The sequence below is a fragment of the Perissodus microlepis genome, chromosome 20 (genome assembly GCF_051167445.1).
Source record: "Perissodus microlepis isolate ML-2025 ecotype Zambia chromosome 20, ASM5116744v1, whole genome shotgun sequence".
In the NCBI taxonomy this organism is placed as follows: Eukaryota; Metazoa; Chordata; class Actinopteri; order Cichliformes; family Cichlidae; genus Perissodus; species Perissodus microlepis.
In genome coordinates, this window is record NC_140480.1 from 13,489,672 (window position 1) to 13,513,435 (window position 23,764).

Sequence of the window (23,764 nt, forward strand, 5' to 3'; positions counted from 1 at the left end):
CCAGCAACAACCTGACACAACACCTGAGACACGCATCTGGCCCTTCAGCCGATCTGTCTGTTGTTCACTAAAGTCTCATCAGAAATGATCTCAGTGGAAGGGTGGCTGTCAAGAAGACATTCTCAAGGAAGGAAAACAGAGAAAATGCTGAGGTATGCCAAATCACACAAGAACTGGACTGGCCTCTGTATTATCGAGTGCTGTTGTAATTTGGCGCTATATAAATAAACTTGAAATGAATTGGATTAATATATGTTATATAACACATGTTAAAGGAGTAATGGAGTATTCAATCCACATTTGGTTCTAATGAGTCTGTACAGAGGATGGTGTCTACAACCATCTGTAAAACGTGTCATTTTTGGGGCCACGCTATCTGAGCACTCAAGGTGCTTTACACAACTTGCGTCATTCACCCATTCACACCCATTTGAACAAGCACTTTTTTCTATGTTCTTTGCAATACAAAGCATCTGATTGGCAACAACTTCATTTTCAACATGACTGCCAATAAAATAGTAAACCTGCAGCTGGATAGGACAACACACAATGGAAGACGGTCAGTCATAGATTGGCCTCATAAAGACTTATTGGCTGATATGTATATATTTTTCTTGCATATGTTTGACTGAATCACTGCATCATTCTTCTAGCAAAATATAAAGAAATGAGAGATGAGTCAAGATTTTGCACAGGACTGTTGGTGACAAACATCAGTCTGCGACGAGTAGGGAGTGAGAATGGGTCACTGGGATGTTACGGACCTTTCATCTAAACATAGCAGCGGGCTATGCTACCATTTCATTTTTGTCTGTAATTTCAAAAAGAGTTTCTCTTCCTCAGGCTGCTCATCATGCTGGATTTCATTTGTTTCATTTTGTTTCTGCTGTCTTTTTCTCTGTCAGCCGTCTTAATGAGCATGTGCTGCTGCGAGAGCACCACTGATCCGTGACCTGTTTACACACCTTTCACTCCGCACGGCAGAGTTTACCAAACTTTTAAAACCTGCATCAATCTCCATAAACGCAACTTTACAGCACGCGTCGAGTTAAGTAGCATCTAATTGATGTAGGGCTCGGTTTTATCAAAACAGGCCATTTTATTAGAAAAATACAGAAACATTAAGAGCTTTAATGAAAGGCAAATGTGATGCAAATTTCAGTGTATTTGGGTTTTTTCTCTCCTCTTTGCAGCCAGAATAAAAAAAGAAGCCGCATCTGTTAACTCCCACTAAAAAATGCACACTGATGCAAACATCTGACAGACTCCTCATTGACATAGCATATTAGAAAATGAGAATATGCTTTTAACACAAAAGCAATTTTGATGCAAATGGGATGCTCTTCCCCTCGGCTGCTTTTATTTAATTCTCAGGGAATTCATGCTTTTAACAAAATGTGCTAAAGTTCAGGTCCATCAGATACTTTGCCCCCCATGGCCCCGATACACAAATGCGCATGTGGTTCTCTTTTGCAGGGTAACAAAAGACCGTGTGCACTAACAAGCATTAAAATCAGATCTAAAGAGGATGGGGGGAGTCACGGCGTGTTGGGCGAACCTGCGGTTGGGTGCCTCGACAAAACGTCTGGTTTTGAAACGGGAATCCCGTTGCCGGTTTCTTTTTAGCCGTGACGCCATTGTTCTGTAACGAAGTGACGTTTTACACGAAACCACCATTTACAAATGATGCTTGTTGCAAAACAGCATTTCTGAGAATGTGACGATGGTGAACTTGGAAGCGCATTAAAGCCCGTGCTGAGGCGGACTTCAGCAGCTGAGGAAATTCATGTGATAAAGATCATGTGGTTATGACAAGCCTTCATGCCGTTTCACTGTCTTCTAATAGTACTCGTGCTTTTGCAGCTTGCATGGCTAACCAAGTTGATACAAGTTGTTTCTCTTTTTGCCAGAGACGCTTGCGGAATGTTTTCCACCACTTTTCCAGCCCCCCACTCCCATAAATCCTCCTCATTTCTCCGTCGCTTTTCATCCACCCCCTCACCATAATTGATCTTTAATGAGTTAACTTGTCGTTCTTTAGTTACGAGCGTCAGCCCGTTAGCTCGTGTTTAGTCTTCCCACCCACATAGCTTGTTTTCTCTCTTCTCGGCGAGTCCCACGGGGCTGAGAAAATACCTCATTCAGAGCCGCCAGTTTTGGCTTTAATCAGCATGCGTAGTATTTCTGCAGGATTAATAATAGAATGGAAAAAGTGCGCTGAAACCTGACTCAGGCTTTTAGTTAATGTGTTGCATACAAAGAAAATTAATCCTTTGTAGTATTTTGACCTGTAAATCTGTCCAGAAGATCACATCATTACAGCATTAAGCCAGTTTATGACAGCGCTATGTTCAGGTGATGTAAGATGTAGATCTTTTCCACTTTTCCAAAAGTATTTCACTCACCGGAGCTTTCAGTGGTTTTGCCAACCAGCATCACACTTTGGAAGGATTTGAAGTATCAGAATGTTTCAGTACTGATCCGCTGTGTGTGTGTGTGTGTGTGTGTCTGTGTGTGTGTAAGCACATAAAGAAGTTAAAGTATGACAATGGCTGCATTGTTTCTAGCAGCAGCTGTGATCGGTTAGAGACAGAGAAGTGTGTGTGTTTCCACTAGTGTCCATGTGGTGCCAATGTGACTGCAGGATGGTCGCACCTCACCAATCATGACATCATGGTTTCCACTGGGTCGCTTCCATCTCTCCTCACTCTGTCTTCTGCCCGCGCTTTCTGTATCTCCGTTCAGCTCTGCTGGCGCTTAACTTCCTGTCTCCATAGGGCAAAACTTCCCTCATTCACACACTGAATTCTTTTTTTTCAGTTCTTTGTTTCTTTTTGCCAATTTCACTCTTGCAGTAGGAACGTGCACACAGACAAAATGAGAGCCAGAAAAATAAAAGATCTGGTGAAGAAGAAATATTGGCAGGATGGAAGGATTAGAGCCCTCTGACCTGGATTGGCATTTAACCACAAATGTGTTGTTCTCCCTGTATAACCATGCATGGATTCAAACACATGTGGCCGCTTTTCAGAACCAGTTACGCACTTGCAGACTTCATATTGAAATTAAAGATTATGCACATAATTTATACAATGCAAAAAAAAAAAAGATCCCCAAATTCCAGTAAATCTGAAGGGTCTGTGGTTTGTTCCAAACAATCAGCACATGTGGAGCTTCTGATCAGATAGCAGTGGGGAGAATGTCTGTACTGCGCTGAATTTGCACAGTAATCTAAGCACTAAATTGTCGTCATTGTGCCCCAGTGTCTTTAGTCTCAAGGACCCGAAAGAAACAACTACAAGCCGTCCTTTTGAAGCATATACAGTTCCACAGCCAGTTGAGAGCATTGTCAGAAATCAAACAGAGAAACAATGCTTCATTTTAATTTTCTCATTCCGAAGGCCTGTGCAAGTCCACATGATTTAAAAGCTGCCGTCTGGGTATTGTCAGCAAAGGACCACCTGGGTAGCGCATATTGACAGACATATTGTTACACTAGCATGTATGCAAACAGCCAATGCAGTGTAAACAGAGCCACCTACACATCCTCTGTCTGCATCCTTTATCTGGCCTGTACCTGCCTGTTTAGGAGCATGAGCTGACAGAATGCAGCAAAACAGACGTCAGCATTAGATACTGATGCTAGGAGGAGATTGAACACATAGTATTAAGGAAAAAAGCAGAATATTTGATTGAAGTGGATAGATGGAATGAGCCAAACATGTATTTGACTTATACTGCTAGTTACAGTGCACAAGGATACTGTGTAATACCAAATTACAATAACTATTATCTCAAGAATTGTAAAGCCTCTTTAACAAGAGTACGATCCCCCTATGAGCAAGCACTTGGTACAGTGGGGAAGGAAGACCTTCCTTTTTATCACCTTCAGTAATGACCTTAACCTTGTATCTGCAGAAATCCTTTTTCATTGACTCTAAAACATAGGGATATGTTTAGTGTTTGGAGCTAGAGTCAGGGTCATCACTAACAATGACATTACTGGTAAAACACACTGGATCTAGTTCAAGCAGTCAACTCATGCTGCATTGTGTCATTCACACATAGCATGCCTTACCATCCTCATGTAATATACCAATTCACTATTTGGCACCGTATTTACACTGCATAATTTCCCATGCCTCCCTCTAACAGTGCCATCGCTGCCCTTCCCTGGGTATATTTACTCATCACTCCCTAAATTTATAATGTATAGGGAGGGAGCGATGAGCTCAGAAGATATTCTCCTGCTGTAAAAAAAAATATCACTCATTTCAATGGTGAGCCGTCTGACGGAGCTATACTCGAGTTTGACTTGAAGTTTTTCTTTTGGTTCAAAGTGAGGTTAAACCTGTCAAAGTCGTTTTAAAGGCGTTTTTTTTTTTATTGCTGGCTGCAGTTCTGCAGTTTACACAAACAGAGAAACTCGTCTCCTTGAAAACACAAATGTACTCCCACGAGCACACAAATGACTATTGACAGACCCCACATTTGAGGCTGACAGTTTTCTGCCCCGCACCCCCCACACACAACCTAACGCTCTCGTACTGCCGGTTGGGCCCTTAGGTCACATTCAAATGATGACGCTGTCATTTCTACAGCATTTTCTACAACATTTGAAGTGACACCTTTTTATTCCCAACCCAGAACTGAAAAGGAATTAGAGGTTTGGGGGTGTGACGGGAGATCAGCCCCGGGATAGTGCTCTGTCAGCAGGCATGATGCAGACAGCACCCTGGCTCTGTCATGGCGGAGGTGTTGGGAGTCTTTAGAAAGAGCAGCCTGAGGAGACTTAAAATTCAGACAGAAGTTTTCTTTTTTTCTGATTTGATTCTCTTGTCTTCCATTCACTTAACTTCCCTTCAGAAAGCAAGCATACACTGTCTCTGTTAATATCTAATAGTAATAAAGTATTTCAGCTTCTCTACTGACATGTTTACTAGAGCCTGACTGATATCAGCTGTTTGCTGATCATTCAGGTATGTGTATTATAATGACTGATAAATGAAAATGTAAAACATAAAGAAATGATGGGAGTTGATCATGTTTGTCCACCAGAGGGCGCTCTGCAAATTGCCTAATTGGCAATACATACCGTATTTTTTTCGCATTATAAGACCTGCTTAAAATCCTTTAATTATCTCAAAAATCGACAGTGCGCCTTATGTATGAATTCTGGTTGTGCCTACTGACCTTGAACCGATTTCATGTGGTACACGGCGCTAAAAATCTGTCAGAAAATGTTTTAGTACAACTTTGGTAAGCTACAAAGCCGCACCCCTTGATGGATTGTCGGAGCATTATGTCTACCGTAGTCAGGAGCCTCGCATCTGCATCTGTATTGGTCATAAAAATCCTGTATCAGTTATGCTATAAACATTATTATTGGTAATAATAATTCAGTTTTTGTTCCTGTGCAGATATTACAGTAAAAAAAAACGTCTCTCCCTCCTCTTTTGCCTCATGCCATCATCCATTTATTCATCCAGATCTCATTAGTACATAATGGAAGATCAAATTGGTGCTGTCGCCACCTCCGTAATTGGTGGCTAGAAATATATTGGTTGATTGACAGAAGATACTCCAAACTCTTGGTTACACACATCTCACGTTTCTCCTAATTCTTCTCTCATCATTACATCGTTTTGTCTTTCAGAACCACATCTCTGTTTTTAAAGCTATTTAGTTGCCTTTCCATCCAAAGAAAAACAGAGGTAAGAAGAGACACAGAGAGCTGTAACCAAGGATAGATGAGCAGTACACTAAAAAAGTACAATGACAGGTTGTCATTGGGGGGGGGAAAGGACAGCTAGCTAGCTAGCTAGCTAGATAGATAGATAGATGACGTGGTTTGGTAGAGTTGGTTTTGTAATGGGTGTACACTGGGTGGCTTTTTTTTGTGTTTTGTGGCTTTTGCTTTAACCACCAGCTCTGAACTGAGCCGTCTATAGAAGCAAAAGCCTATATCCATAAATACAGTGTGAGCGATAATGGGAAGGATGAGACCTTTCATAGCCTCTAGTCATGTGGCACAAGAGCTGAAATTTACAGCCACGCATTATCTGCAGAGATGCTGTGGTTCATAAAAAGGTGAATAAACTAAGGCACGACCTAAAGGCATAATCAGCTATATAAACAAAAATCAATTACATTTGCACAAACCCACTGGTTTATATTTGGCCCTGAAACAAATCCCATCCTACAATAACTTCTTTCACTTTGATGCTGCTCACTATAATGTTCGCTATGAATTCACATCGTAAAAATCTTTATCATCTTGGAAAGGTTGTTAAAGGTTAGTAAACACTGTTCTGCACTCTTAAAAATGGCACTTGGGGTTTAGTGTGGTTTTACACTTCAGAACTCTTTTGTTGTGGCTTGCCGTCCTGTTTGTTGTCTCAGTCCATAAAAGCTTTAATCGTTATGTAAGATGGAGATGGAAAGCCTGTGAGTTGTTGGTTAATTTAATAGTATAACTAGCAGCCTTGAAACATGAGGGTGAGGAGTCAGAAAGTTCAGTGGGCTGTGGCAGGTATGTGTACATGTTACTGCCAGGCACTGTAACGAGATTACCGGTCATGGGAAAAGCTCTCCTAGTGTATGGTGATGGAAGCGTGTGACTGTGTAGTCTTGTGAACCCGTTTTAGGCTTTTGGGCGACATATTTGGTTGGACAGACTGATTACTCAGGTGATTTTAAGCATCACAGTTCTGTGGATGGAAGGGTCAGTTTATTAGTTGGTTGGTTGGCCACTTTAGTCCAGACTGAAATGCCTTAACTTTGGATTGTCATGAACTTTTGTACAGACATTCAGTCACAAGACTACCGAGATCTACCGACTTTGGTCATCCTGTGACTTTTACATCAGAGTCATGTTGAGTACAATGTCTAACTGGATTTCCATTGGCAGCTAATTCATGAAGTTAAAAGTTAAGACAGTTGATGGGCTTTCATCCAGTTTTTATGCATACTTTAAATTTCGTAAAATTTCATAAAACCTTCTATAAATGCAAGTTGTTCTACAAAAAAAGTCTCACAAAATAAACTAATAAAAGAGATATTTTGTTGCATGTATCTAAATGAATTGTGAGATGATACCTTATATTAGCAGTCAAATCTTGTTTTAAAAGCCTAAATGTTTGGTAAGAAAGGCCTTTGAGTTCTTTTTTGGTTCCTATGTCTTCTAGCAAACCTGTTGATTGGGTCTTTGGTTACAGGGATGGGATAAGTTTCATCTTATGTAACTCTCACTGATTTGTATCCAGGATTAGTACAATGTCACACAAAGGTTATGACCATATTTGGACAAAAGACTAAATTACTAGGTTGTCAGATAAGGCTAATGAACTAGATTAGCCAGCAGCTACTTTAAGCCCATAGGTTTGACCCTTAAAAAAATCCAAAGAGATGAGGTGTGTACAGTTATAATGAAGGGGGACATTAGCCGTGGAGCCAAAGGGGTATTACGAGGTAAAGATGTTCATTGCATCGCTGACGTTAGGCATTTTTAAATTGGAGCCTGTGTCATGCGGGCAGTGGTGAAACTTTAGCTTTTGGAGTTTCACTGTTGGATTCATCTTTCACCATAGCAGTTACTGCTTGTGTATTACTTTTATATTGTTTGGAAGTCCTCCAGGATATAGTCACAGACAAGCTATGGATTGGAAAATACTCTGATTTCTGGCGGCTGGATGCAACCTAAAACGGGGGATGATCCACATGTGGCAACCCCCAAAGGGAGCGGCCGAAAGAAGAAGAAGAAAAAAAGGACAAAACCTTGAGCAACATTTGTGTGAAGACAAAATTGTGTGTTTTTGGGCGAGTTTCCATAATTCTTTATGTCAGTCACTGCAAACACGTAGTGGATAGCAGACCCAGCGCCTCTGCCACTGATATCTGCCTGTGTCTAACCTGGTGTTAGTTACAGATAGGACCGGTGTCTGGTTACAGCTCTTCTTACACTCATTATGCTGATGGACTGTAACCCTAGCTCACATTCACACGAGCTGATAATTAATTGACACATGAGTTATGCTTTGTGTAAACCCAAGGGAGTGTTGTCAGAGAAGATGCCAATAAAGATTCCACATATGCACACCCGGGTCCACAGGAAGCCGTGATCTCATATAGATACTGTATATGTACAGAGCAAATGCATCTGCTCTCCCATTACACACACACACACACACACACACACACACACACACACACACACACACACACACACACACACACACACACACACACACTTTTAATAGTGTTCATAATGAACACAAATTGAATGATGACTCATTAGTGGTTTCTCATCTTATCCTGCTACAGTACCACCTGCAGGTATATTATCCATCTGTGCGTGTGCGCCGCACATGCAGGAGCAAAGTAGAGTGTATTCACAAGTCTGTGTGTGTGTACATGAGCCCAAGTAATTGGGATATGCACACAAATTACTCCGTGCTATGCACATGCTTATAAGGAATGTACAGCACACGTATTTTTGCAAGGTCTCTTAATTTTTTGTGGCTTCACTGTTTATGTGGGTGAGAAAGAGCAAGAGAGGGTATGATGGGATTCCTGTGTGTGTGTGTGAAGAGGACGGCCACAGGCAAAGAGAGATTGTTTCATTTGTGTCCACGTGTGTGTGCATGTGTGTATTGGCAGTGTTCGTTTCCTCAAAGCGCATTCCACCGCAGACCACAAAATCCCTCCTTGTCCTTTCTCTAGCTTTCCTCGTTCTCTCTTTCCCTCTCTCCATTTTTCTCAACTGCAACTCTCAGCATCTTTCTTCTTTCTCTTTTCCATCTTTCCTTTCTTTTTTTTCGTGTTTTTTTTTTTCATACTAGTTTTTATATTGACTAAAGCCTAGAATTTGGTCTGTTTCGGACTCTTCCTCAGCTGAGTGGCTAGGGGTTTCTCTTGGCACAGTGCTGTATGGTTTAAAGTGGAAATCAGTGTGTTTGGTTATGGAGGCTTTGGAGCTTTCACAGGCATTAAATGAATAAAAGAAAACAATAAAAATGCAAGAAAGACACATGCCTGTTAAATGATCTTGACTTTATGGGCTTATCCTGCTCGTTGACCCCTTCAAATCAACCTGAATCACTCTTCCTAATCTGCCCCTACAGCTGCTTTTTACTGTAAAATTCACAGACTTCTTAGCTGCTAAAAAATGGCTTCCTGTTCAGGGAATCAGTCTTTTTCTTCCCAGCAGGGCTGTGGGGTGCTTTTTCTTTTTTTTCCCTTCCCACCAACACTGCCAGTACTGCTATCTCTTCTTCTGAGATACCTCCATGCAGACACCACCGCGGGTGCGTGTTATTGTCTCCCACCGTATGGCTGTTTTAAATGGCAATTTGAAGCACCGCTGGCTCTATAATTAGCTGTGAGCTCCCACAGGAGAGGAAAAAAGTGGCTTATCGTCTCTCCTTTGTAATTACAGATCCGAGCAGGGCGACAGACACGCGCACACACACAAGCAGACACAAGCACAGACAGATGCGCAGACACGGGGAAGGCGCGCAAGCGTCAACGTGCACATTTGCCACCTGTGCTAACGCGCTAAAGCACCTTTAGTGAGCTGACTTTCTGCCTGTTTGCCGGAGGAAGTGACTTTTACTTTTCATGTCAACAGCTGCAACAAATATGCAAAATGGGAGATAAATGACAGCGCGGCAGGAGAACAGACAGCCCAGAAATATGAGCGCCGCTGTTCCTTTGCCAGAGCTTCTCTCCCGTGTGTCTCTTCCCAGTGCAGTCATGAGGCTCTCGCACAGCAGCAGATAGACATAAAGAGGAAGACTGAGTGTGTTAGAGGCCGAGGTCATTAATCTGACTGTCCACTTCTCTTCTCTGCTCCCAAGACAAGAAAGTGGGGAAAGAGGAGGGATGAAATGCAGGAAAACAGGAAGAACATAGCAATGAAATCATTCTGTAACCCTCACAGACACTATCTGTCTCAAACAAAGCTCGCTAGCTACAGCATCTCTTCGTTAGAGAGGAGCTTTTGTTTGAGTTCACTGATGAAAGTTAATCTTCATGTGCAGCTAACTGTTCGCTTTCTTTGTGTTTTTGCTGTTTCAAAATGACTTTGATTTATCTTATTTTAAGTTTGCTAAATGTGATAAAACGAACTGTGATGAACAAACTGCGGCATAATTCCACTACTTTAAGCCTATGGAGAGTTCTAGATGTCCTGTGACCCCGATCTCACTCCCAAGCCGCAACATCCTGACGATTTGTCACGTCCCGCGGCGTTCCTGAGGAACGCCAAAGGCGACCTTCGGCATTCTCATGGTACTCACCGGGCCATGGGTTAAATACAGTGGAATGAGGGTCCCGTGGTAAAACACATTCCAGCCATGTATTCCAGCCCTAACCATAACCTTATCCCTATCCTTAACCAGCACTTTAATGACGTTAAATAGTGTTTTCCAAAGTAATTTGAGGAAAATGAACAAACATGTGGATTGATTCCAAACGGTTCTCATGTTTCCTCCTTTTTCTGATCTCGTCATTTGGGAATGTGTTGGGTGCCCGGGAGCGTGACATGTTGACGATTTGTCACCTAGCGTAAAATATTACGCCTCGGGAGTGAGAGTGTGTTGCAGCGACAGACCTCATAAGTCATTAACCTTGATGATGCCACAAGGGTCATCTCAAGGGGGCGGGGCATGGGCCAGGTAAAGGTGTTGGCTGTATGTAGACTGTGACCAATCGTTAATAACAGAAAAGCATAAACTCAAGCTAGGCATGTGGATATGCCAGTAACCATCAAATGCATTCAATCTGTAGAGGTGGGAATCACCAGCCACCTCATGATATGATATTATCACAACACTTGAGTGCATTACTCAGTGCATTTTTACATTTTTAAAATAATACTCAGTGCATTACAGTTGTTAGAAAGTGATAACTTCCAACTTCCACAACATCAAATCCCAGGACTGTAACTCTCTTTGCTGTACTGTGTTATGCAGGAAGTGTTTGGCAGCAGGTTTTCTTCCAGCTGAGGTGTATGATACCTTAGGGAGGAGTGATGTTTCCTGACTTTGCTCACACACATGTGTTAGTGACTCGACACACACAAGGTCTGTTTTACTCTAAATGCTTCTGTAGTTTACAAAAGAACATTGCAATATGATGAATAAAAATTGAACCTAGCAATTGAGAGGCTAAACACACCAGGGACGTATTTCTTCTTTTATATACAGTCTGTGTCCAGGACCTAAAAGCCACAGGGGGGAAGAAAATCTTGCAGCATATCGGAGAACTTCTCCAAAATGATTCTGCCAGCGCTTACAAGTCTCATTAAGCCAGTTTTCCCAGCGACAGCAGATGTGATCACTGGTGATCTGTGTGTCACTGCTGGTTTTCCACACCTCTTATCCTATTTAAGGCCAGCTAAAGTAAGTTTGATGATTCGCTGTCACTCCGAGTGAGGAAGGGAGAAGATGAGGACGGGGGGAAGGGAGATAGGAGGGAAAGCTTTGTATCAAAACTGAGTGTGAAAGCTGCTGTGTCAGAGATGGATTACAGAGTAGGAAATAAGGTCACTTTGTTTTTGAATATTGTCCTGCATTTTTTATTATCTTACCGGCACAAATTAATAATTCACGCCTCTTCTTTCACTTTAATTGCTTCTTCTTAATGCACCGTCACCTCACAAGGAACCCCCTTTAAAAATTCCGAACAGACACACACCTTCACGCACACTCACCTGTAACTTTGGGTGTGGCTGCATGGGAATTCATGTATGTGTGTGTTTGTGTGTGAGACAGTGCTCGGGGGGTATTGGATTAATCGCACACAGTCTGTGTGTGTGTAGCTGTGATAAGCGTGATGCTTTTGAAGCAATGCCGTCCAAAATGTGTCATTCCCATCTCTCCTTCTTTCTCTCACTCTCTTTTTTCCGTGTGTGCGCATCCCAGAATTAATCGCCGTGGCAACAGGCCAGAAGAGGAGAGCAAACAGAACGAGAGAGACATTTATCATTTGTTCAGTAGACGTTCGCCCCGTGACCGCGCTGTGACATTGTTTTCTTTATTTAGTTCATTCGGGGCCAGAAGCTGATAATTTATACGCACTCCCCCTTTGATAATGAGGCGTCGCGTTCTCGAGGTGGGGCAGGCTTCTGTATACACACACACGCACTCCAACGCACATAAAACACACCGTCAACAGTGAGGTCTTGACCGCTCTTTGTCAAAGTCAACATATGCACACACACACTGAAGGAGTGGCAGTGATGAAGTGTCCCATCCTCCTGGTGTTTGCTCCAGTCAGGCTGATCCAAAGGAAACATAAATGTGTTTTTGTAAAAAAAAGTTTACATGTAGTTTCAGTTGGAATTTTTAGCCTTAAAATACTTTTCTTTTAAATCCGTACTCGTCTGTTTACCTTGCAGACGGTGGAGCAGCGGTCCTCAAGGCCCACACCCCTCTGCTCTTGACAAATTGATGTAGTTTAGCAGTAGTTTCACTACTCACTGCAGGGCAGCACACACACGCATATATGCGAACGTACACACAGTGGCACCTACACATACTGCTAGGCTGCGCTATACACCGGTGTGTTCTGCTTGGCTGCTCATGTGTGTCAGCTGAGCTGGTACATCAAGGGAGGGGAAGCAAAAGAGAGGGAGGGAGTGTGACAAGAGAGCGCGGGATGAGAGAGGGACAGATGGATAGAGAAAGGCAGAGGGAAACAAAAAAAAGGAAAAGAAATGCAATTGTTTCTAAAGCTCTGAGGAGAGAGCGAGAGGGACGGTGGCGCCAAATCAGAAGTGAAACGCTGCGTCGATGCAAATACAGACTCACAAACACACATCACCGATGGAGCTGTGGAGAGATGAAGATTTGTCCTCACTTGTCCTTATCTCGGAGCTGTCAAGATAAAACTATTATGGTGGGAGTGTGAAAACAATAGCTCAGGGCCAGCAGTTATATTTGGTGCAAGAATGCATTCTCTGGCCTCATCGTCCTCCTCTCCATCGACCCGAGCTCTTGGTTTCACCTTGAAGTCCTCAGTCTCACATGCTTATGTGGAGGGCATCCCCAGACGGGTAGAAATACTAGGAGCTATCCTTTGTATCGACTACACTCCAAACGTTTCCTTAGTGACAGTCAAAAGGTACTGAAGATGCCACTCATATCACTTGTTAAGTCATGTTATTGTATGAACTGTTGGATCGTGGCATTCGAGGCAGCATTAGGTGGCGTATGTAAGCTGACAGCATTCAGTTCACTCACTTCTGTTGGAACTCAGGCAACGTGAATACGCTGGTTAACTGCATCCAGTCGTGCCAGATGGATGCTGGGAGTTTTTCCTTCCCACTGTTGACAAGTGCTTGCTCATACTGGGTTTTCTGAGTGTTGGCTTTCTCTGTATTATTATAGGGTTTTTCCCTTACAGTATAAATCAACCTGAGGTTACTGTTGTGATTTGGCATGATATGAATATTTAAAAGCATTGTATGATTGCATTTCTACTCATATACAGAAAGCATATGAGACAGTCTGCCTTACCCACATTTCAGCAGTGGGTCCAAACCACACCGTTACAAGCCAGCCACAGCCAGACCCAGTGATGTCAGAAGCCCTTCCAGATGTGCCATGGCACAGAGGGGATGGGAGAGGTGAGGGAAGAGAAATCTCCCAAAAAACAGTCCTAGCAAGTCACTTAATTTGTCTTAAAGTGCCATCGTCAAGGTGATTCCACGCGATTTCAATGCAAATCGAGTCATATTGACAGTCTAAGTGAATATGCTGTCTTTTTTCATGCCAGTTGAGTGATTTGCATTATTCCACCTTGTTTCATAATAATGACACTCATTCCTGAATTAAGGGCTCTTTTATAGACCCCCACTAGCAGAATTGTTCACTTATTTTAAAGAAATGAGGCTTAATATGAGGCTAGATTACGTTCAGTTACAGGTGATTTCTTTTTTTTTGTTACGTTTATAATTTATTTGCTTATTTCTGCCTCGCTACAGGAGCAGGCAGATGATGTTATTGAGGGAGGAAGTTTAAAATGAAGTCAAGACAGCAGACAAAAAAGTCTTCTTATCTGTGTGGTCCTTGAATGGAAAGAGACATCTCCTCTTAGTGTCTCCTGGTCATAAAGTGTCACTTTATAGCACGCGATCCACATCTGGGATGTAAGTCAAAGGGATATGGTGACATTTTGACGCTCCCAGTGGCCTGCAGTCTCCATGAGAAAACCTCACAGTGCTATAAGTGCTAATAACCCGTGCCAAGGTTTTGGGGAGGAACCGTAAACTCAGTATAATTCAAACTGTTGTCAGGTTAAAACCTTTGAGAATTTTTAGTGTGACAGTATCTAATTGGTCTTGCTTACTTAGCCACCCCTGTCAACTTCTGGCAAATAGTGGCAGATTAAAGCGAAAATGCTACCCCGCTGCTCAAAACAAGTGCCAGCGCAGAGCAGGACCAACATGTCAGGTGCTCCGAATCAGCTCTAATTTTGGAGTTGTTGCATGATTTCATTTGTTCCAAACTTTTTTTTCTTTCTTTATAAGATGGATCGCACTTTTTTGGATTTAGTCACCAAGCTAATGAGTTCTGGAGCCATCACAGCATTGACAAAGGTGAATTTTGACAGACAAACCTTAACTGTCACATGAAGGTTAGGGAACGTATTACAAAAACTGGGTCTCAAATTAAGACGGAATTTTCCCACTTTGGTTTTCCAGGTATAGTACCTATTTTTAGAAATCCTATATTACTTCAGTCTCACTTATCTCAGTCAGGATTTCCTAATTACTCAATTAAACAATTCAGCTTTTATGTCCCTAACCTACTTTTCTTCTCTTTTCTTTCAAGCGAAACAACTTTGTAACCATTTGTTTTTTCTCTTTGTGCTTTCTATGTAAAGATAGTCTTTATGGGAACTTTACAATAACACTAAGAAAGTAAAGAGAGAAGGCTAAGAAACAGAGCCTTTGCCATATGTAGAGTCTAATAGATTCTGAGCTTATGAAGCTGATTCTTGTTCTGTTATAGTCTGCCATTAGACCCCTAAATGGAAAAGTTCCCCAAGGTTAGATGTCTGTGTAACGTGCTGTGTAGCATTAACTAGAACTGTTAGAACTAGAACTGTCCAGATGACCGGAACAAGCAAAGTTTTAACAAATGTTAAAACTACACAGCTATGCATAAGCATAGCTATACACACATAATACACACATAATAGAGAAATTTAGCCACAGTTATAAAGTTTTTCCCCTTTTTTGCTGTTAAACTATCTGCACAGCTGATAAAAAAAAAACCTGTGTTTTGTTTCAAGACACATGAGGGTCCCAAAGTTTGACCTACACAGGCCCATCTGCTCTCTGCCTTTAACAAAATGAGTGTTTGATTTTTTTCATTATCAAACTGTATTAGTTTGACTTGAAGTAATATATCAGTACAATTCATGACACTGATTTCAATGGGGCTGTCCATAATGCCTTAGTGGACTCCAATCAAAAGCACTTAGTGTTGCGTATGCTGCTTTAATACATGGAAATAGTTATTCAGCAAATGTTTACCATGGGTCCCAACTTTACACATCACATGGTATCCAGGAATTCTCTGTCAGTCTCTGACAGGTTAAAGTCTCTGGTATTGTATTATATACTGATTTAGATATTGTACTGATATCAGCTCTCTCTTGGAAATTAGATTTTTAATCTAATACTTTTGTCCATGTAGTATATCTGGACCCAGGACACTCCCAAAATAGATTCTGCATCTTAACAGTGTCACTTCCTGGTTAAACGTTAACGTTAACACACTTTTTGGTTTCTGTAACACACTTTTTTCTTTTTTTTAGAGTGAGAAGTAATTTTACATTTACAGATTTAAAATTTTAGAAGCTTCGCCTTTGATCTGGATTAAAATAATGCAACTATCACAGGCAGGAAGAGAATGCTCAGTTCAATATTAGCTGAAACGGTGGGCATTTAAAAAAAAAAAAAAAGGGAGGGGAGTGTCTGGGTTGAGCCACTTTTTGGAAATGCCTGGGCTTTAAAGATGAAACAAGAGAAAGCAGACAGAGGTTTAAGGGGGCTCTTCACCATTTTAAAGGAATCCATTAAAAGGCATTTAAAATAATCTTCTCTGAGATTTTTCAGGGAGTTTTCTCCAAAGTTGAAAGCATCAAAAGAGAGAAAAACGTGTGTCCGTTATTTTGAAGCAACAAACGTTTCCGTTGTTGCTAGTGTTCAAGGAAGCACGATCAGCCTCCAAACCTTTTTATCCAGCCACAATTTAAAGTTACGCGTGATCATTTGGCCTTTGTTCTAATTTAAAGTGATTTGACAGTACATTAATATTTTTTAAAAGAAATTAATTTAAAAAATTGTGTATTGGACTGAAATCAAGACGCTCGGTGTGTACTGTACGTTCTCTTGACCGCACCTCGGCACTGTTTGTTCTCTTTTAACCAGAGCCAACTAATGTTAGCTGTTAGCAAAACAGCTTCATAGTGGCATGCTGTCACCAACCAGCTGTCTGGCTGTCACTCTTTGTGTGTGTGGCTGTGTGTGGCTGTGTGTGCGTGCACGTGTGTGTGTCACCTGGGGCCCGGACTCCTGTTGTGAGAGCAGTGGTGCGACAAAAGAACGATGATTAATTTCACTCCGAGTAACCTGTCTCGCTTATGTGACTCTACCAAGCTGTGTGCACACTCGTGTGTGTGTGTGTGTGTGTGTGTGTGTGTGGGAGAGAGAGCGCGAGAGAGACCTAGACGTAGACTGTTTAGTCAGCAGGTGTGCTGTGATATGTTGAATGCCCTCCAGCCAGGGTCAGACACACACAGACACGCACACACAGACAGACGCATACGTACTCCATAACTGAGACAACTGCTGTATGCATCCGTCCCGCCAGCTCGAGTTCATCCCTCATTTTCTTACTTTTTTGTATTTTTTTGACAGTATTTTCTCAAACTCTCACTGACTGCTGGCAGTTCTTTTGCAAAGAGAACCTTGGTGTCAGAGTTATTAGTGTGCTTGTGTGTCTTTCTGTGTGTGTGTGTGTCGGCCAACCTCTCAGCAGATGAGCCCAAAATCAATTTCATTAGGGATCATGAATACAATGAGGAGCTGTTTCACACATACACACACGTTCACTGCTGTAGATTTCATTAAGGAAATGCCTTTTACTCTTCTCTCTGTTCCCTGCGCCATCAAAGGGAGACTTAAACATTTAGGACAGTGGGTTACGGCTTGTCCTCGCCGCACCGTTGTGACTTCGGTTTCAGCGAGAAATGCTAACAGTGTTACTGAGCTCTTTTCGCCCCCTCCGCCCCCATCTCTGATTCCCTTTCTTCCTTTTCTTCCTCTTCCTTTGCCTTTGTCCAACCATATAATTAGCTAGATGTTTAACAGCTGAGGTTGGACAGGGCACTGCCATGTCTGGACACAAACCGGCGCCTGCACAGACACACAGTTGAGAGAGAGAGGTCTGTGTCTGTGGGGGAAGCGAAAGGACAAGGGGAAGGCCTGAATCAGAGAAAAGAAGGAGAGGAGAAATCTCAAAAAGCAGCGGGGAAGGAAGCTGAAGGAAGCAGGGTGAGGAGGGAGAGATATGGGAATGAAATGAAGTGAAGAAATGAATGACAGGGTATGATGAACGAAGAAAGAAGCGAGGCAAGGAAAAATATTAGCAGGAATAAGTAAGTAATGGAGGAGAAAGGAGTGGAAGATGGAGGAAAGGAAGTGGCTGGAAGAAAAAAAAGAAGAGTAAAGGAAGTTTTAAATAAATGAAAGATGGGTCAGAGAACAGGAAGACAGGAATAATTGATAGCGTGTGATTGTGTTCTCCCAGTCAACCTGACCCAAAGGTGTGACCGGTGTTTGAACCCAGCATGGTATTAATCACTGCAGTACTCCAGCCAAACCTCATTACTCCCCTTTGTTCACTTTTATTACCTTGTCCTCCTCTACACACTCCTGACACACTTGCATGCGCACACACTGAGCGTCCCTCTCTCTGTTGTGCTACACCTCCCACCTTCACCCTGCGCTATCTGTCTCCATCACATCTCAAACCGAAGCCAGTCTGTGGGTGCATCTCCTCTTGTGCTACAAAACGGTAACGTGTAGCAGCTTGCCAAATTTGGGTGATTACAGTTTTGATGGCTATTAAAAAAATATTAACAGGTAGAACAGTTTGTTGATTGATCGAACCTTGGTGCTAATCAATCAAATATTTAACCCTCATGGTACGGTGGCCCTGTGAGGCCAAATGCACTGCAACTTAAGAAAACATCAGGAAATAGAAAAACACTGCAAAAGCACAGAACACAATAGAAATGGATGAAAGCACAGTGGAAATAAAACAAAATGCTGCAAAAGCTCCGAAAGAAAAACTCACAAAACACAACAGAAGCATTTTTGGAGAGACAATAATGTGATGGAACAGCTGCACAGAAGTGACAGAAGCCAAAGTGTGCAAGGACTGCACTAAGACACGCTTTAAAGAAGCAGAGGATTTATCGCTTTTGTCAGGGAGAATATTTGTATAATACTGTCAATAAATGTATGCCATTGATGCTAACAAATGGCTTCCCCTCCCTGGTTCTGCTGGAGGTTTCTTCCTGCTAAAAAGAAGTTTTTCCTTCCCACTGTCGCCAAGTGCTTGCTCATAGGGGGACATTTGATTGTTGTTGTTGTTGCTGTATTATTGCAGGTTACAATATAAAGCACCTTGAGGTTACTGCTCTTGTGATTTGGTGCTATATGTAAATACAATTGAATTGAATTCCTTTGCGTTTTGAGTGCTTTTGCTGCCTTTTTCTGTTTGCTGGTGTTTTCTCAAGTTTAATGCATTTGACCTCTCAAAGCTACAGTATGACAGTGTAATCTGTGAAAAGGACCGACGTCGCAAGCACGTTAAATAATTGACAAACGGTTCACAAATCAAAATATGCAGGAAAATGTTGCCAGCTAGTTGTCTTTATTTCAGCTAATGTTATGACATCAGGCTTAATCTGCCTGTATGAGAGAACAACAAAAAACAGGATTCTCTCAGGATTTTGTGGACTTGCAACCTTTACTGTTTCGGTTCACTCTCGCTGCCCTCACAGTGTCGTCTTACAACTGCAGGCATCTAGTTTCAATGAAAACCTTCTGAAAAAGCAGACCAGAAAACATAAAGCAATTAAACATATTTCCGTTTAGAGCTGATTATACAGTATAAAACTGAAATGAAAGATTATACTTACATTCATCTGGTCCAAGCAAACTAAATTACAAACGCTTTGAATGTTTGGAGCCTGTTAACACTCCCGTAGCTATGGGTAGTTGAAGCTTTAGGTGGTGTCGGATGCTGAAAGCTTTAAAGTTCTGCATTCAGTGAAATCGTTTGCTGTACGCTCACTCAGAAGACTGTTGAATATATTTGTTGAACAAACCTCCATTACCACACCTTTGCGAAGCAAAATGTGACACTGACAAATTATTGCGGAGTGGAACATGTAGTGGTGTTGTGATATCTCCCGCTCTGCAGGCAGAGTGTATTAAAGGCAAGGCACTGAAAATGTGACAGTGCAGCAGCAGGTCTGTTGTCACGCTTTGGCATGACACTGTGCTGGACAACACCAACAAAGACTGTACGGATCCATGACTGCAAGAAGTCCCCTATATTAGAATCATCATTTAGCATAACACCACTAGATACCCACTTCTTGCTGTGAGGGAGCAGTGCTAACGGTATCACCCGTATAACGGATATTTCTACTCTTGCATTTTAACTATTAGCTAAATATTTAGAATGTAAGACTTGAAAACTTTGATACTTTTCCTACGAGACTCTTTGTCTGCCACATCTGGCTATAGCTTGTTACACAAATTGAGACCGAGATCTTCAAGGAGAGGACCTTTGTTAGCAATTGGATTTTTTTTGTCTCCCGCTGAAATTGAAAATTGAGAAAAGGATGACACTGTTATAGGAGACAAAACCTTGTGGATCAGTCAGGGTGCATAACGGGTCACAAAAGCATGAGGCTTTGACATTTTCATACCATGTTTCAAAGAGTCACATTTGTTTTCCTGTAGCAGAAACCAAAAAGGTTGTTCAGCCTGAACCCAAATGAGGCTTAACATTCCCCTTCAGGCTTGTTTGAAGATCATACCAAGGTAAAGATCCTACAATAATACAGAGCAAACCCAACAATCAGAGTGAGCACTTGGTGACAGTGAGAAGGAAAAACTCCCTTTTAACAGGAAGAAGCAGGTTCAGTTTTCAAATTTGCACATCTCAGCTCTGTAAATCTTTCATTAGCTCGTGACATCATAAATCCGCATCACACGTTCAGGTCTTGTAAGCTGAGGTGAACTCAGTAAAACAATCCTCTTTGAAGCCAAAGAAACTCTTTTATCAAACTCTGAACACGCATCATTTTTCACAGTGAAGATGTTGTGAGTGGCAGGTACTTTAACCATAGCAGCAGCTGCTGGAATCTGATCATGAATCACTTTCACTTGTAATGGCCTCAGATGGCACCGACAACTGCCGCTGACATTCGCTTGCACGCTCTAAATATTAGTGTGTGTATTTTTTGTCTACCTGAGCAGTGTTTGTGTGCATTTAAGGGTTACAATGTCCTTAATATCGCCATTGGTTTGGTAATGAGTCTAATCCCAGGAGGACAGAGAGAGACACTGAGGTCTGAGAGTGGAACACGAAGGGATGGAAAAGTAGCGGATGTGCCACCAAAGTCAGCACGTGGGCTGCAAACTCATCAGGAAAAGTCACCTTTAACTTCCATTCAGAACCCAAAATAAAGAGACCATCCCTCATCGGAAAGGTCGAAGACATGATGTATGTCTTATTGCGCTGTCCTTAACCGCGACGCGCAACCTGTTCCTGCTTCTTCAATGTACATCACCTGAGAAAAGAGCATTAACTGCATGCTTGGAATATAAATGGACCTCTGAGCAGTGCAGCAATCCCCTCTCCGCACGACCCTTCAGCTACACTTTGAGTCGCCGCATTGATATGCCACTTTATTCTTTCTTTTTTTAATGCATTAAAACAAATTGATTGGTGGATAATTAGAATGCAAATAGCAGCAATTAATGTTCAGCGCGCTCGTCGGTGAATGGCACCGCTGAGCAAGATTTTTAAAAATATGTATGATTGTCTCGTTCTAAAGAGGTAAACTAATCAGTAAAAACCACACAGACACACTTACACAGTCTGTTTTAATGACTCATAAGCTGTCAGTAACATCAAAGCAGTAGGCTTTATGGGTTGCTTTTTTTATAATCATCCTGGGAGTGGTTGTAAAAGCATATTTAATAAGTGCCTTTGAAAACAGGTAGGAGCTTTTTCTTTTTTTTCTAAGAGGAGAGCTGCTTTTATCTTATAGCTGGGGCTTGCTGTTATTATAAGTTCCAGAAAGTGAGAAACTGGACAAAACAGGACCATAAAGGAACTCCAGATGCCCCCCGGTGTTGCTTTTCTTTTCCCTTTTATGACTTTTTATTTAGTTGAGCACAGATGACACTGAAAAGAGAATTTATGTGTATGTAGGTATGCACATGCCATGTTAGAGAAGCTCCTGTAAAATAGCTCGCCACTCTTATCAATTCTACATGAACCTGTGCAGCAGAGAGATCCATGTAATGTGCAGAGGAAGATTATTGTAGGATTTTAAGTGCTGCCACTTCATCAGCATGGAGTCTCTGTTTGGACACAGTAACTTCCCGAGTGCAAAGGTCACGGAAGGAGAGCAAAAGAACCTGCGGGCTGGTAGACTCGATGAGAATCTACAGTCACTTGTTTCCGTTTGCGGTCTCCTCTGTGCCAGCTGACCTGAATCCCACTCCAACTGCCCTCTGCCCCGAGCTGTAGGGCAGAGCACGCTCTTTGCTCTTGCCCCCTCCCCGTTCCGCCACGGTTCTTCGCTCATCAGGAATGATCCCGCAGCCTAGGACGAGTAGCAGTTTTAGAATCATCAAATAAGCTCTCTGTCTCTTTTCCTTACCGTGTCTGCGTGCAAATGTGCGAGTGTGCGACTGTGTGCTTTCCTACGCCGTTGTTGACACACAGAAAGAGACAGGGAGAGAGAGCGAAATCATCAGAGCCAGAAAAACAAGCGGACGAAAGGCCACGCTCGCTCGATATCAATAAAAGTTACGGTTTGTGTGTCTGTTTGTGTTAGTGCGTTATCGTGTGGGTGCGACGCAGGGGCGGTGGGGGCTGCTGAAACAAATGACCTTTGCACAGTAACTAGTGCGATGCACCTCCTTCACACAGAACAACAATAGCACGAGCGGGGAAAAGGCTCTTTAAAAGTCAACAAAAGTTATGCAATTTGCAATTTCTCTGATCAGATCACAACTCTCAGACACAGTCTACTACACAGGTCGCTTCTTATGCAGATAGCATTCCACTTCCTTCGCCAAAATTAGGCAAGAAAACAGTTTCTCACTGCTGTAGACTTACCTCTTATTTCCTGTTTCAGTCTACTTTTATCCCACTGAGTATCTCCTCAAAGCTGATTTGCCAGAGCACTTGACTTTTAACCAAAGCCGCTTCCTCCTCTTAAGCATCAAAAGCACATACAGCGATGACAGCCTGTCTGTTAATGAACCTTCTGTTCAGAGAAAGATTAAGGAAACTCTGGTAGTGATTTGGCAGATAATAACCACAGAGACTGTTGAGACTGAGGAGGAGGAGACAGAGAGAGCTGGTGGAGCGAGTGGAGAGAAACAGAAAAAGTTTCAGCAGACTATACTTCTGTCAGGTGATGGATGAGCAGATGGAGGCTCGGAAATTAGAAAGAGAAAGATCCAGACATAGAAGGAAAGAGGGAAGCTGAAAAAGATTTACTTGCTGCTGCAGGAGGAGTGACCCTCATAACTCTGTAATTTCGTCAGGAGACTAAACACCGGCAACCAAAGAACCATCATATAGCTGAATGTTGTTGGTACACCCTGAGTACCGTGGCAACATAACAAATATTAGAATTGCAAGTTTGAAATAAAGACACTTCAATTGTAATCTGTCACTTTTAGTAGCATTTTTTCGCCTGATGGCAACATTTTAAGGAAACCACTGTCAAAACCATCCTGAACATGACGTCTTCTTCAAGGTCATTTGTTTGGGCGGTGTTGCACTACTCTTAGATTGCCCCCAGTCTGACCACTTATACTTCTTCTTCTTTGACGCTCATTGGAGCTCTTGCATGTGTCAAAACAGCAAACAGCAAATGAATTATAGGACAGGAAGTCGCAGGGAATCATATGAGGATGGTACGGTAGATGTCTACATTAATGATTTGACCCTGGGGGATAATTTGATGGTGCACAACCCTGTTAATGTTGAGGAGAAAAAACATGGTCCTGGTTGCACTTCTAACCTGATGTGCCTACTTTTGGGTTTGACTTTGTGGACTTTTGAACTGTTGTTAGGTCTCATCGATGGTGATAATTCTCAACATGAACATTGGGTCAGTTTGAGGCAGGAGTTTATGTTTGGAGTTTGGGGTACTTGGTGGAGTCACATATGTTCCATAGATCAACTTAGAAATGGCAGCTGGAAGCACTCCATAGATGTGCAAAGGCACATCCTTTAACCCCATCAGGTCTAACTTATGATTGCTGAGGTCTACACCAACCCTATATTATGGAGAAAGGCTTAGAAACTTGGATGAACCAAAGATTGCCAAGCGTAGAGTTAAGGGTTGTCCTCAGTAATGACTCACAGGCATCCTGTGAGGTCAAAGTGATCATTTGTGACAACTCCAATCTTAACCC

The 23,764-nt window shown here is 42.2% G+C and overlaps 1 protein-coding gene across 3 annotated transcripts in view; it reads left to right on the plus strand.

Annotated features, from left to right (window-relative positions):
• LOC146364258 (plexin-A1-like) overlaps positions 1 to 23,764 on the plus strand; it is a 309,896-nt gene that overhangs the window by 118,267 nt on the left and 167,865 nt on the right. The gene's annotated exons all lie outside the window — the stretch shown is intronic.